Source organism: Delphinus delphis, chromosome 6, assembly GCF_949987515.2.
Source record: "Delphinus delphis chromosome 6, mDelDel1.2, whole genome shotgun sequence".
NCBI classification, from domain to species: domain Eukaryota; kingdom Metazoa; phylum Chordata; class Mammalia; order Artiodactyla; family Delphinidae; genus Delphinus; species Delphinus delphis.
The window spans coordinates 6,808,654-6,822,118 of record NC_082688.1 but is presented as its reverse complement, the minus strand read 5'-3'; the positions used below and the strand labels follow the sequence as shown (position 1 = coordinate 6,822,118).

Genomic DNA, 13,465 nt, shown 5'->3' with positions numbered 1-13,465 from the left:
GATCCCATCCCGGGAGGAGCAGCCCCTGAGCCTGCTGCCTCTGGCCGGCCTGGGGATGGCAGGGCTCAGAGTGCACCCTGGGCCCCAGGAGGACCAGGTGCCAGGCCCAGCTGCCAGGCTGTCATTTGAAATGTCTCCTGTTGGTAGCACTTCGGTGAGTTTCAGGTCTCCTGGTTTTTGTGCGTATTTGATTTGTACCTGAAACCTTAGTTAGCTAGCTCCCTTTCTTCGTTATGGGAATCTTAGTGCCTGAGGCTGAACCTGACCATGTCTTTCCCCAGGTAAAACCCTTCCATGGCTTCTCACTGCCCTCAAGACAGTCCAAGCTCAAGAGGCCAAGCTCTCCCACCTGGGGGCTCTCTACCCTCCCCCCCTCCTCCAGACACACAGACTGGACCGTGAAACGTCTCTCTCCTCTCTAGAGCCTCACATCCTCTGCCTGACACACTCTGCCTCTCCTCTTCTTGTTGCTTGCTAAATGTCACTTCCTCCAGGAAGCCCTCCCTGCCTAATTGAGCGACTTTAGTTCACACTCAGGCTCACCCCGTCTTTCTCCTTTGTAGCACTCCTCATTGTAGTGAGCTAAAAAAAACGCCTGTTTATCTGATCCGCACCCCTCCCCCACCCACTAGAATGTGGGCTCTCTGAGCGCCCCCCTTTTGGATTTCCCTGCCTGTGCCAGGCCCAGTGCTGGGCACCCAGGGAGAGCTCTGGAAATGACTGCTGAGTGAATCCTTGATTGGCAACTGTACGAGCCGACATGCAGTCTGTTGATCCAGGTTGCTAACCTGGGGCCAGCCAGGGCTGCCATCAATGCGCCTGACCGGGTCACACAGTCTGGGAACCCAGGCCCAGCCCCATCCTCTGGCCTGCAGGCTCTGCCTGGAAGGAAGGAAGGGGTTAAGTGTTTCTGGCGGCCCCGTGCTGGGTCTGTGGCAGTTCCCCCTTCCGGGGCTGCAGCAACCGAGGTTGGTGAGGAATGTTTGCAATGCAGAGCTAGGAGGGAGGGCGGCTGGTGGAAGTGGGGGCCTGGGGAGGCCAGCCGGCCAGGCTCCCCAGTTGAGCAATCGCCCAGGCCCAGCCAGTTCCTGTAACTCCTGCCTCTCCCCCCTCTTCCCGCCCTGCCAGCTACCTCTTCCCGCTGCCTGCCGGGCAGGGGCCACGGCCTGTACTCTAGGGCCTGCAGTGAGAGGTGGAGGGACAGAGGCCCAGAGAGCCTGGAGGCCGGGGTGAAAGGGAGGGGCTTCCAAGGAGAGAGAGAAGGAGTGCAGTCAGCTCAGCCACCTTGGCCCAGAGAGCATAGGGCTTTTGCCCAAGGTCCCTCAGGGAGACGCCACCACCGAACTGGGCCACACCCTGGATTCAGACATTCTGGTTCCCATGACACCGGCTGCACCTTGACACAGCATGGAGGGCACTTTGCCACTCAGATGGGCAGCTCTGAATCCCAGGGACACCCTCCCAGCCGAAGGCAAAGACCCCCCGGCCCTGGCCTGGCTCTTCACTCAGGGCTAGGGTCTCAGAGAGGATGGTGGCTCTCTCTGGGCTGGGTGCACCCACACCCCGCCCCGCATCACCTCCCCAGCAGCATGCACTGCCCAGCCTGTCCTGGGGACACCGGTCACCTCCATTCCTTCCCTCCGGGAGTGTGGAGGAAGTGGATGAAAGCCAAGCTGGTTCTCAAAAGCCCCCCTCCTCCTTCCTTCTAGTTCCTTTCAAGGAAGAACCTTCGTGAATTCTGAATAGCGTGTTGAGTCCAGGCACAAAACTGATTTCTTTCTTCACAAGCACACAGCTTCTTTGGGGGCAAGCAGCATTCCCTGACACTGCAGAATGAGCTTCTTCTGTGGACAGTATTTACAAGTGGCCTCTGCAGTCATTCAGGCCCAATTCGTACCCCGCTTCCACCACCTTCAAGCTTTGTGGCTGCGTACCTGAGTCTCAGTTTCCTCATCTGTAAAGTGGAATTCAGAGAGAGGGTGGGCGGAGCAGCAGAACCACGCTGGTTCTGTGGAGACTCTGGGCCACTTGCCTTTCCTGGTCCCACAGATGTTCAGTCTGTTTGGGGCTGGCTCAGGTGTGCCCCAGCAGGGCCCCGGGCTTTGCCTAAGCTGCCCGGGGATGGTGGTGTCAGAGCCCTCAGAGGTGCCACCTTGGCCACATCTGGCTAGCATCGGCAGTGGATCTCCTGGGACCCACATCTCCAGAGGGCGGGGTAGGTGATCCACGTGAGCTAGAAATTCCTGTGAGAATCAGACACCACGTTTATAGGGTTTAGAGGTAAAGAGGCTTGCAGGAGGAGTGGCGTGCCAAGCCATAGCGAGGAATTTTACCCCCCCAGAAAACACCAGTAATACCAAGAACCCTCTTACACGCTGCTCTGCAGCTAAGTCCTTACAGTGAGCCAGACAATGACACCTGCTTTATTCCAGCGACACGCCTAAGAAGGAAGAATATTGATCCCCCTTTTTTTCAGGAAACAGAGAGGTTGATGCACTTGCTCAAGGTCACACAGCTTGTAAGGAGCGGAGCCTGACTTGGCACTCAGGCCTCTGCCCTCCAGAACCTGTGCTCTTAGCTGATCTCTTCCACACCTGGCTTGGGATCCGGGCTCTTCACAGAGATGGGCCACCTTGGGTCAGTCATTAAGCCCCAGAGCCACCAAGTGAGAGAAGAAGCTCCAGCACCCACTGGGGATGGGGGAGGCGCTGTGCTAAGTTATCACTACCACTGGGTGAGCAGAGCTCAGAGGGGCCAAGCCTCTTACTCCAGGGCACACAGCCCGTCCAGCCAGGACCCACTCCCAGAGGGACTGATGATGCCTTCCAGTCCCCTGGTCCCCTGGCTCTCTGTCCGCGAGTCCTCCGAGGTCGTGGCCGGGAAGGACCCCCAGAGCCGACTGGGTTCCGCGGACAGATGCCGGCCGCCCCCCTCCCAGGGCCAGTGGGCTGCGAGGCTTCGCCACCTCCTCCCGAGCAGGTTTCCTTTAAGAAACCAGAAGATTGATTTCCTGGCAGGCTCGCACGAGGAGCCCATCCAAATGGTTTGCATGTCTGCATTTTTTACTGCTACGTTTAATATGTATGCAAATGCCGGCCGGCTGCGCCGCGGCTGCACAGTCACATGCGGCGCCCCATTAAAGCGCCGTCCGGGCGCGCGCATCATTCGAGGCGACGGGCTCGGCGGCCCTGATAGATGGGGTGCGGGGACGGAGACAAATGACGGGCTTTTGTAATTTCTTTCTCCGTTTTTCCGGGGCGGGGGCGGGGGACGCGGCTCAAACCTGGAAACAGCAGAGATTTAAATATATGCAATATTGCTTGGGGGGGGTGGGGGGGGTAGAAACCTGAACTGGGAGGGGGGAGCTCAGTGTTCTCCTCCGTGGGAGTCGGGCTGGAGGCTGGAGTGGGGAGCCAAGCCCCCACAGTCACCTTCTGGCAGAGAGAGCGGCTTTGCTCCTGATAAGCAGGCGCGGTCCTATGGGAAGCGCTGCTTCAGCCGCAGAGAAAAGGAAAATGCTGGTTATTTTCAGCCCGGTTACGCCCGAGAGGCCACTGCCTCGAGTTTTTCCCATCCCCCGCCCCACTTTCTTTTCTTGGGCTTCCAGGGCTTATAACTTTGTAAGTATGATGGATGTCATTTAACTCTCACACTAGCCCTAAGAGGTGGATCGCACCCATTGTACAGATGGGGAAACTGAGGCTCACGGGAGCCAAGTCCTTTGGGGAGTGAGTGGGAGGTGGGGTGGGACTCCCAGAGTGAGTGGGAGTGAGTGGGAGGTGGGGTGGGACTCCCAGAGCGGTATCCTTGACCCGCCCCCCCCCCTCAGCCCTCGGCCAGCTCTTGCTCTGTGGAGTTTGCTCCCAGCCATGGGGGATGGGGCAGGTATGGAATCTGCCCAGACCAACCACCCCCCAACACCCCCTGCTCTGCAACCCTAGACCCCCTCAAGGGCCCTCAGCATCCTACCTGTCCCCACCTGCCTGGTAACACAAGCCCACGTCCGACTGAGCCTGAAGATTGGGCTCCAAACTTCCAACTGTTTCAGCCTAAAATTTGAAGTGTGCGTTTTAAAGGAATCTTTCCTTATTTCTCAGGATTTTAGGCGACCCGGCAGCTGGGGGACAGTCTGGAGGATCATATGAAGATGGAAACATTTCCCCGAGGAGGCTCCAGCCTAAAGAGAGAGCCATTCTGGAGCAGAGAGCTCAGACCAACTAGAGACGCAGTCGTGTGTGTGTGTGTGTGTGTGTGTGTGTGTGTGTGTGTGTGTGTGTGTGTGTGTGTGTGCTGTGTGGTGGTGTGTTGGGCTATGCTTGTGTGTCATTGTGAGTGTTTATCTGTTTGCCAGTGTGTGCGCATGACAGTGTGAGGGTGGGATTGTGAGTGTGTCCGGGTACACACGTGCGTGTCAGTGTGCATGTGTGTGTGGTGATGTGACGCTGAGAACGCTTGTCCTTGGGCTGGCAAGCAGCTGGAGTGTGAATTTCCCTGAGGGTTTCCAGGCCTCTTGCCTCCCCGAGCCCCGTCCCAGATCTGCTCCCCTTTCCAGCGAAAGCCTCGGCTGTTTCAGCTGCAGAATGGGGGTTAGGACACCCCACAGGCAGCTGTGAGGATCCACAAAGGCTGAGCCCCCCTAACGCTCTGCATAGATGAGGAAGTCTTTGATTATTGGGGGATGGGGTGTAGCCTGTTGCCTGATGGGTTAGCCTGGGAATTCTGGGAAGGAAACAAGGGGCACGAACAGCTGTCTGTGTGTATGTGGGTGAGTGTGACGCCCCCCCCACCCCTTCTCCCTCTCCCACCCCTCCCCTACTTCCCTCTCCTTCCCCCACCCCACCCCCACTCTTTTCCACTCTTCTCAGGTTCAGGGTACCCTGGAGTCTCTTGGGCCCTCTCTCCTGGAGTTTCCCCCCAGATATCCCCAGGGCCCACCCTCTCCCCCCCAGGAGTCCTCCCTAACCACCCACTTCCGCCCCTTGCCCTTGCCACCTCCCACATCCCATCTAGTTGCTTGTTTGTTTCATTTTGTCTATATCATCTATCCCACAGGAACGTGAGCCCTGGGGGAACCTAGGACCCCCACGCAGGCCAGGCTCCTTTTTCCAGGCTCAGACCCTCCCTCTCAACCGGTCTCATTCACCCTGAGGCTCACCCTGCGTGTCTGTGGATCCCAACCAGACGCTGACCCCACATCCCAAGTCCTCCCCCAACTCGTCTATATTTTGGGACAGTCCGCCCTTCTTCCAGGCCTCAAGGTGTCATCTTCCCTGAGCTGCCCCAACCACAATCACAGCACCAGTGGTACTAACGGTGATTGTTGCCTGTAGCCTATTTGCATCACCGCATCAAGAAAGTTCTTTCATGGAGAACCATTTGAATGGACCTCAGCGCTGCCCCTCTCTGAATACCACCTCCCCTGGGGCCCTCTGAAGCATCCTGTAGAGCATCCCATGGCCTGGGGAAAGGGTGAGCCCTGGGCCTCACTAGGGCCTCCCCCAAACCAGTTGGAGTAGACAGTAGTCGCTGGGCTGTTGAAATAGACAAGGGAGAAGATGCAGGAACCAGCGAATGCACGGGCTTTGGCAACATGTCTTAGCGGGCGTCCTGCCCCGCGTTCCCCTGGGGGTCCGCACCTTCACTCCCCAACTGGTTGGGGGGCTGCTGTGTGTGGACCGGCTGAGTCAGGCCCTAACCCCGGGCAAGGGGCCACATTGGCTTTCGCTGATGTTGCTGACTGGGCTGAATGTGCGTCTGCATCTCCCTCAGCAACCCGCCATTACTCATGGTTGGCATTTATCCCCAGGCAAGGGGTGACACTTGGAGCAGCCCGCAGCCTCCTGCGTGTTCTGAGGAAGAGGTGGCCGGAGGCTGGGCTGCGAGGAGGCACAGCAGGAACTGTGGGCAGCTGCTCTGAGTTCAGTGACCACGAGCTGAAAAATTAGGGCACAGGATGAAGCTGAGGGTTTTCCCAGATTTGTTCGTGTAATGAGTGGAAAAGTCTTACAAAGGTATGAACGTTAAAGCCTATTTCGTTATGTAGGTAATGGATTGTCTTTGCTGAAAAGAATCTGAGTTTCCCAAGTCAAGGAGATTCTGGAAATTAATAATTCGATTTGATGAACATTTGGGGGGCCCCTGGGTCAACCCTGTCCTTGGTGCTTGCACGATAATGGGGAGCGATTCTGGCCTCACAGAGCTCACTTGGGGAGGCTGACATTCCTCAAATAATTTCACATTTCAGTACTGTGAAGCACTATGCAGGGGTGGGGGGTGGGTACAGAGCTGTGAAGGCCAAGGGTTCCCATGTGGACAAGGGGTGGGGATGTCCAGGAAGGCTTCTTGGAAGAGGTAATGTTTGAAGTGAGACAGAGCCTTTAGGAGTTAACCGTGGGAGGGATGGGCGTGGAGTGGAGTGAAGAAAGCACATTTCAGGCAGGAGGAAAAGCATATGCAAAGGGCCAGTGGCAGAAAGGAGTGCTGGGTGTTTGAGGGACAGGAGGCAGCCCAGGTGACTGCATTGTGATGAGTGAGGGGAAGAGGAGTTTAGAGATGTCAGCAGGGACCAGTCCAGGCAGTGCCCACCAGTCCGTGAGGGCATGGTGGATTTTCTCCTGCCGGCAATAGGGAGCCATGGACTGTTTGACACAGGTGGGACCCGATCGTACCTCTGGATGTGGATGACAGTGAGGATGATGATAATGCTGGTCATTAAGGGAAGTGGTTAGTCAGTGCTTACTCTGTGCCAAGCACCGTTTCAGCCATTTTACAGATGAGAAAAGTGAGGGCTGGGAAGGGAAGCGGCTTATCCAAGGTCACACGGCTGGCACAGGGCAGAGATGGAACTCAGACTGAGTCTGTCTGGCTCCAAAGTCCCTGACCTTGTCCCACACACAAAGCTGCACTAGACTAGACGTGGAAGGACAAGGGACATGCAGATGACCACCCCCTCTCCCCCCCTCACCTCCCTGTAATGCTGCCTCCTCTGTGCTCTGTGTCCCCGGCCTGGGTGGGGACTCTAGGTCACAGGATCAGGTGGGGCTGGAAAGGCCGAGCTCAGTTCCTGCTCAGGCCCAGTAGGGGAAGTAGGGGGTTGCAACGTCAGAGGCTGAGGTCCTGGAGAAGTTGGGACCCCAGCTGGGGTGGGCACAGGTCATCAGGGCACACAGTCACACTGTGCCCCAGGAGCACGGCACCACGCACCTGTTTGGGGTTCGAGGACTTTGAGATGTGGCTACGATGTCCCCAGGACTGGAGCAGCACCCCGGCCCCCTGCTTCCTCCTCTGGAAGCAGGTCCGGGGGACCGCACCAGTGGCATTAAAAAAAATCCCATTCCCTCAGTGACCATCAGGAAGTGCAAATCAAAACCACAATAAGATACCACCTAAGACCTGTGAGGATGGCTACTACCAAAACTCAGAAAATAAGTGTTGGTGAGGATGTAGAGAAATTGGAAGCTTGTACACTCTTGGTGGGAATGTAAAATGGTCCAGCCGCCGTGGAAAACAGTATGGTGGGTCCTCAAAAAATTAAAAATAGAATTACCATATGATCTAGCAATTCCACTTTGGGATATATACCTCAAAGAATTGGAAGCAGGGTCTCCAACAGATACATGTACACCCACGTTCCCTGCAGCGTTATCCACAGTAGCCAAAAGGCGGGAACACCCCAAGTGTCCATCAACAGACGAATGGATAAACAAAATGTGGTACATACATATAATGGAATGTCATTCAGCCTTAAAAAGGAAGGACATTCTGACACATGCTTCAATTTGGATGAACCTGGAGGACATTAAGCTAACTGAAATAAGCCAGACACTAAAGGACAAATATTGTATGATTGCACGTATATTAGGTATCTAGAATGGGTAAATTCATAGAGAACGGTGGGTGCCAAGGCCTGGGGGGAGGGGTAAATAAGGAGTTCGTGTTTAATAGGTACAAAGTTTCGCAGGATAAAAAGGGTTCTGGGTCTTCCCTTCTGGGTCTTCTGGGTCTTCCCTTCTGGGTCTTCTGGGTGGTCCAGTGGTTAAGACTCCACGCTTCCACTTCAGGGGACAGGGTTCGATCCCTGGTGGGGGAAGTAAGATCCTGCATGCTGCAAGGTGTGGCCAAAAAGAAAGAGTTCTGGAGATGGATGGTGGTGGGGGTTGCACAAGAATGTGAATGGACTTAATGCCACTGAACCGTACACTTAAAAATGGTTAAGGTGACGCAAGAGGGAAGACATATGGGAGCATATGTATATGTATAACTGATTCACTTTGTTATACAGCAGAAACGAACACACCATTGTAAAGCAATTATACCCCAATAAAGATGTTAAAAAAAAAATGGTTAAGGTCGTGAAATTTAAAAAAAAAAATCCTTATTCTAAGCTCTCCCAAGTTGTCAACAGTGGGCTTTCTTTTAAGTTGTGTTTATAAGAGAGAAAGTAAAATACCAGGTGGCAGTTGTCGTTAGAGCAGTTAAGAATCACACACGCTGGGGCTTCCGGGCCAGTGACCTTACCTTCTTGAGCCTCAGTTTCCTGCTGGGGAAATGGGGATAATGATAGTGCCTCCCTCCTGGGGCCACTGTGAGGATTCCGTGATATCCCCAAGGTGGCCCAGCCAGCGGCCAGTGTCCAGCAAGCACTCCACACCAGCAGCCCTTAGTATTGGCAGATACTCCTCAGGCCTTTAGGGTTTGGGTACATTAGCAGCACAGGCCCTAGTAAGAGGAGAAAAGCCCCCTCGCCTCACCACACACTTGAGGAAACTGAGGCCTGGTGGAGTCAAGGGACCTGTCCAAGCTCTCTGGTACCCCTTGAACAAGAACGTGGTTTTCCACATGTGTATCAGTTAGCAAGGCTAGGTTGTTCTGCAGTAACAAATAAGCCCCACATTGAACCGTCTCAACACAACAAAAGTCTGCTGTGAGTCCAGGTGATTCTCCAGGGCAACTGTCCTCCGTGTGAAAGCTCAGGGGTCCACGCTGCCTCCGTCCTGTGTCACCTCCGTCTCTGGGTCACTGAGACAGGGAAAAGAACAACACATCACTTCTTCCCACAATCCGCTGGCCAGCAGTGGTCTCATGACCCCGCGGCAAGGGTGATGGGTCCTGAGAAGGAGAGGAGAACTGAGGGTGGGTGAGCACCAAAAGTTTCTACTCAGCATTCTAGTGGGAGGAAGGCCAGCGGATGGCTTTCCTAGGGAGTACGTGCTCACGGTGAAATGAATCAGAGAAAAGGGTTTAAGGGTAGAATTATTCTCCCTCCTACCCAAGCCCCCAGCTCCCTTCCCAGGGCAACCACAGCTACGTTGACAAGCAAGGTGTGAACCAGGTGTCCTTCCTGAAATACCGACGAAGGCCTATTGCTCTTTTCACTCCTTGAAGGAGCAGGCAGGTGTTTGTTACAGCTCTTTGCTCTCCACTGGGCAGTGCCTTCCCATTATGTAATCAGTCCCCCTGGATGGGTGTCTAGGCGCTTTCCAAAGTTCTCCTGTTATAAACAGTGATGCAGTGAATTTCCTGTGCATTTTCCCTTTGTCTCCCGTGTGAGGCTTTCTGTGGTCTAAATTCCTAAAAATGGAATCTGTTGGTCAAAGGGCAGGTGCATGGGACCATCTGACAGCTCTTTGGTGGCAGGTGCTGCCTCCAGGGTCAGGAGGGGCTTTTAAGAACAGTTGCTAACGGAGCTGAGTTTTCCATCCCAGGGCGTTTCCAAAGAGGACGGCCACCTGGGGTTGGCCTACCTTCCATCTTGCCAGAGAGGCCCCGACAGGTAGAACCCCCCACCGCCACCGGCCCCAAGGTGGGGCCTGCTCTGAGCTTAGGAAGAGTCAGTGTTGCCGATGGTGGGTGGGGGATGGGGAGGGAGGCAGGAAGAGGGGATGCCCTTCCCATCTCGGCTCTGCGACGCCAGTCCTAATACTGGCGCTCTTGCCATGCCCATCTTACAGAGAGCAAACACTGCCCGTGGTGCCCAGAGAGCGGCCTCTGAGTCACAGTCCCAGCCTGAGCCGAGTCCTCTTGGGTTCCAGCTCTTTGCTGGAGACCTCATGGATCCGCTCCTTACTGGCTCCTCTCAAAGGCACTCGTGTTCCCCCAAGAGCTTTCTTTCCGCGAGTTTCTGAAACTCGTCTTCTCTTCTTCGGGACTCACCAGGTCTGGTTCTTTGGTTCCTCGGGTTGCGGAACAATGAGCCTCTGACGTTTTCCCTTCGTTGTTTTCATATCTGCTGCATCTTTTTGGAAGAGTGTCTTGGTATTTACAGAGTTTAGTCTTGTTGACTTAAAAATTTTTTTTTCTCTTTTGGGGTAACATCACTGTTGTTTCTGGAAAAAAACAAAACACCCTTCTTGTAAAATATATAAATAAATTCAAGCAACACCGAAAGCGACAAACAAGAAGGGAAAAGTCATCAATACCCCTCACCCAGAGATCCAGAGATGACTAACTATGGTTAACGTGCGTGCATGAACGATCTCCCTCTTTCATAGATTCTAAGCGTTTCTAACCACCCCCTTTAATGATAATGATGAAAATCTCTAACTTTCTCGGTAAAGGTGGGGTGTATGAGTCACTGGAGTGGGACTGAAAGTCGGTATTAGTTTCCCCTCCCCTCCCAGTTCCCCCATCCTTCATCCACAGCCATGCCTGGGCCTCCCCTCCCCCCTCTGCTTCCAGTTTGGAAGCGGCGGGTCCAGCTCCAGGGAGCAGATCCCACAGGGTTTGGAACCAACTGGGCAGGGGCTGACGACTTCCCCACCTGCAAGGAGAGTTCCATTCACTCCACACGGGAGCCAGGATTTCATTCCTTCGCTTCCCAGACACCCAGAGGCTGAGACCCGCCCCAATTTGCCCAGTTGTGCCTTCAGCTGGTGGAAAAGTGAGTTTGACCCTCTGCTCTGTTGTTCTGTCTCCCATCCCCCACCCACCATCGACAACACTGACTCTTCCTAAGCTCAGAGCAAGCCCCACCTTGGGCCCGGGGGGTTCTACCTGTTGGGGTCTCTCTGACAAGGTGGAAGGTAGGCCAACCCCAGGCTGTTTCTGTCTCACCTCCCTCCCGAGGGGACCTCCATCTCTAGGGAAGAAGGGAATGCCGCTCAGGACTAACCAGGGCCTGGCCTGATTGGGGGCAGCGTGGTGGCAGCCCCAGAACCTGGTCCAATACAGACGTGAGGGATGTATGGAAAACAGGCTCCTGGAAGACTCGCAGCCCTGCTTTGGGGCCTCTGGGAGGCACAAGGGCTCTGGAACTTTAGGGACAACTCCATCGGGGAGTGGCAAACATGGCTGTCACCTGCAGCGGGGATAGAGGCGCCCTGGCTGAGGGGTGGGTACGTGGAGGACATGGCAGTGCCCACAGCAGGACCAGCTCTGTCCGGGGCCGTGGCTGTTTTCTTTCCTGAATATATTTGAACAGCTCCTCAGATCTGTTCCTGAGAATCTGTGATTCCTCCCGGGGCCCAAAGAAACCCCTGGGGATGGCTTGACACTGACTGGAGCAGGACGGGGAAAGGAGCCAATGACACGCGCTGGGTGACCGTGCTGCTTCTTCAGGGCAGGGCAGTCAGTGTCAGAAGCCCGAGTGTCCTAGTTGAGCCTCGTACTGGCTGTGTGACCTTGGGCAAATTACTGAAGGTCTCTGAGCCCCAGTTTGCGCGTTCACACTGCGGGTATGACGGCACCCACTGGGTGGGCCTGTCTGAGTGACTGAATGCAGTGACCTCATAAAGGATTCTGGGCCAGAGAGTCCTGGGAGAAGCCTCTTTAGCTGCAGTTTTGTTTGTCTGCTCACCCTTGGGGTGGCAGCTGCGGGAGAGCCAAGTTACGTAAGTGGGGGCTTCAGGAAGCCGCAATTCTCCATCCCAAACGGCTTCTCACTATTTACAACAGTGGGTTTCAAACTGGTTCTTCACATGCACCTGCCCACCTCAACCTTGGGCCTTGTTCCTTCTCAAGACAGATCCTGCCCAAGTGATTCATACTGAGTGAAGCAGGAGCCCACCCTGGCTCTCTTTGCCCCCTTTTCCCAATGCCCCTTAGGGTCTATCAGAGGCTTGAAAGCCACTGTTTTAGGCCAGCGAATGTGTCACCGGTCACAGGATGTGGGATAATTATCCAGAGGGGGGTCATTTTCCCAATGCATTTCTCACTGTGCTTATGGAAAAGACGAAGAGAAGTCTTCAGATCAGAGACCGGTGTTTCTGAAGGTCCTGTCGGGCCTGAGGTCACTAGGCTGGGGCAGGCTGGACAACTCTGATCCCAAGGGCCACCTTCCCTCCGGGCAGCACTGACCTGACCTAAGATGTCCCCGTGGGCAGCACAGGGAGCTGGGTGAGGACACCCTTCTGTGTCGCCAAAGCGAGAGCACCCGTCAGCCGCTGTCCAGCCTCTTGATCTGAGGCAAGTCCCCGCTCTGAGCTTCAGCGTTCTCATCTGTAAAATGGGGCAGTAGTCACTGCGCCCTAGATGAGAAGGGTGGGGGGAGGCTGAAAGGAGCTGTGAGGCTCCGAGCACTGCTCCTGGCACCTAGTGAGTCATGGACCAGTGGCGCTCATCACTGTCAACAGCAGTAAACAGGGCTTCCCTGGTGGCGCAGTGGTTGAGAGTCCGCCTGCCGATGCAGGGGACACGGGTTCGTGCCCCGGTATGGGAAGATCCCACATGCCGCGGAGCGGCTGGGCCCGTGAGCCATGGCCGCTGAGCCTGCGCGTCCGGAGCCTGTGCTCCGCAACGGGAGAGGCCACAACAGTGAGAGGCCCGCGTACAGCAAAAAAAAGAAAACAGAATCCTAAACAGGCAGGGGCTGGAAGGAACCTTGGAACTCTTTGCCCCAGAGGGAAAGGTCAAAGGCTAAGGTCAAACAGCAGGGTCCCGAATCAAACTCAGGACCTGACACCCGGGCCTCCTGGCCCAGAAAGGGAAGGCCGCCTTCCACCTGCAGCATCACACGGAGGAAAAGGATGCAGATCTCTGAAGAATCCCCAAAGGTTTGCTCCTGACTTCTAGGCTGGTGTCAGTAGCAGGGAAGGCTCTGATCTGCCACCTACCTTGGTTTCTCTGGTGCTGACTGCTCCTTGCTGGGAGCGAAGAGGTTCCGGCCCTCTTTCCTGTTGCTGTTTAGTGCAGGTGACCTGGAGGCTGGGCGGGGAGGGGGATGGCTGGGCACAGGACAACTGCCACTTAGCCGCTGACGTGTGCAGCAGTTCGCAGGGGGAGGGCCCTTGTCCTCTGTCAAGGGGAGGGAGGCATCACGGCTCAGTTTGCAGGTGAGGAAACGGAGCCTGTGCTCCAGGCCACAGACTGAGAGTGGTGTGGCCCACTGTGACCGGGTGCTGGGCGGGCTTTTCCCCACTCCTTGCCTGGCTTTAGGAACTCACATCATACCCTGAAGACTCATTCCCCTGTTCCTCCTTTCTGCCTGATCAGCTGTGGGGATTGATCAGAGGGGCCTTGAAAACTTCTA

The 13,465-nt window shown here is 55.4% G+C and overlaps 1 long non-coding RNA gene across 1 annotated transcript; it reads right to left on the bottom strand.

The window, feature by feature from the left end:
• Positions 1–7,924: 7,924 nt before the first annotated feature.
• Positions 7,925–13,101, bottom strand: LOC132426493 (uncharacterized). The gene is made up of 3 exons (XR_009519712.1): positions 13,050–13,101; positions 10,153–10,325; positions 7,925–9,018 (listed from the first exon to the last, which is right to left on the bottom strand). It is a non-coding gene; the product is annotated as an uncharacterized lncRNA (long non-coding RNA).
• Positions 13,102–13,465: the final 364 nt, after the last annotated feature.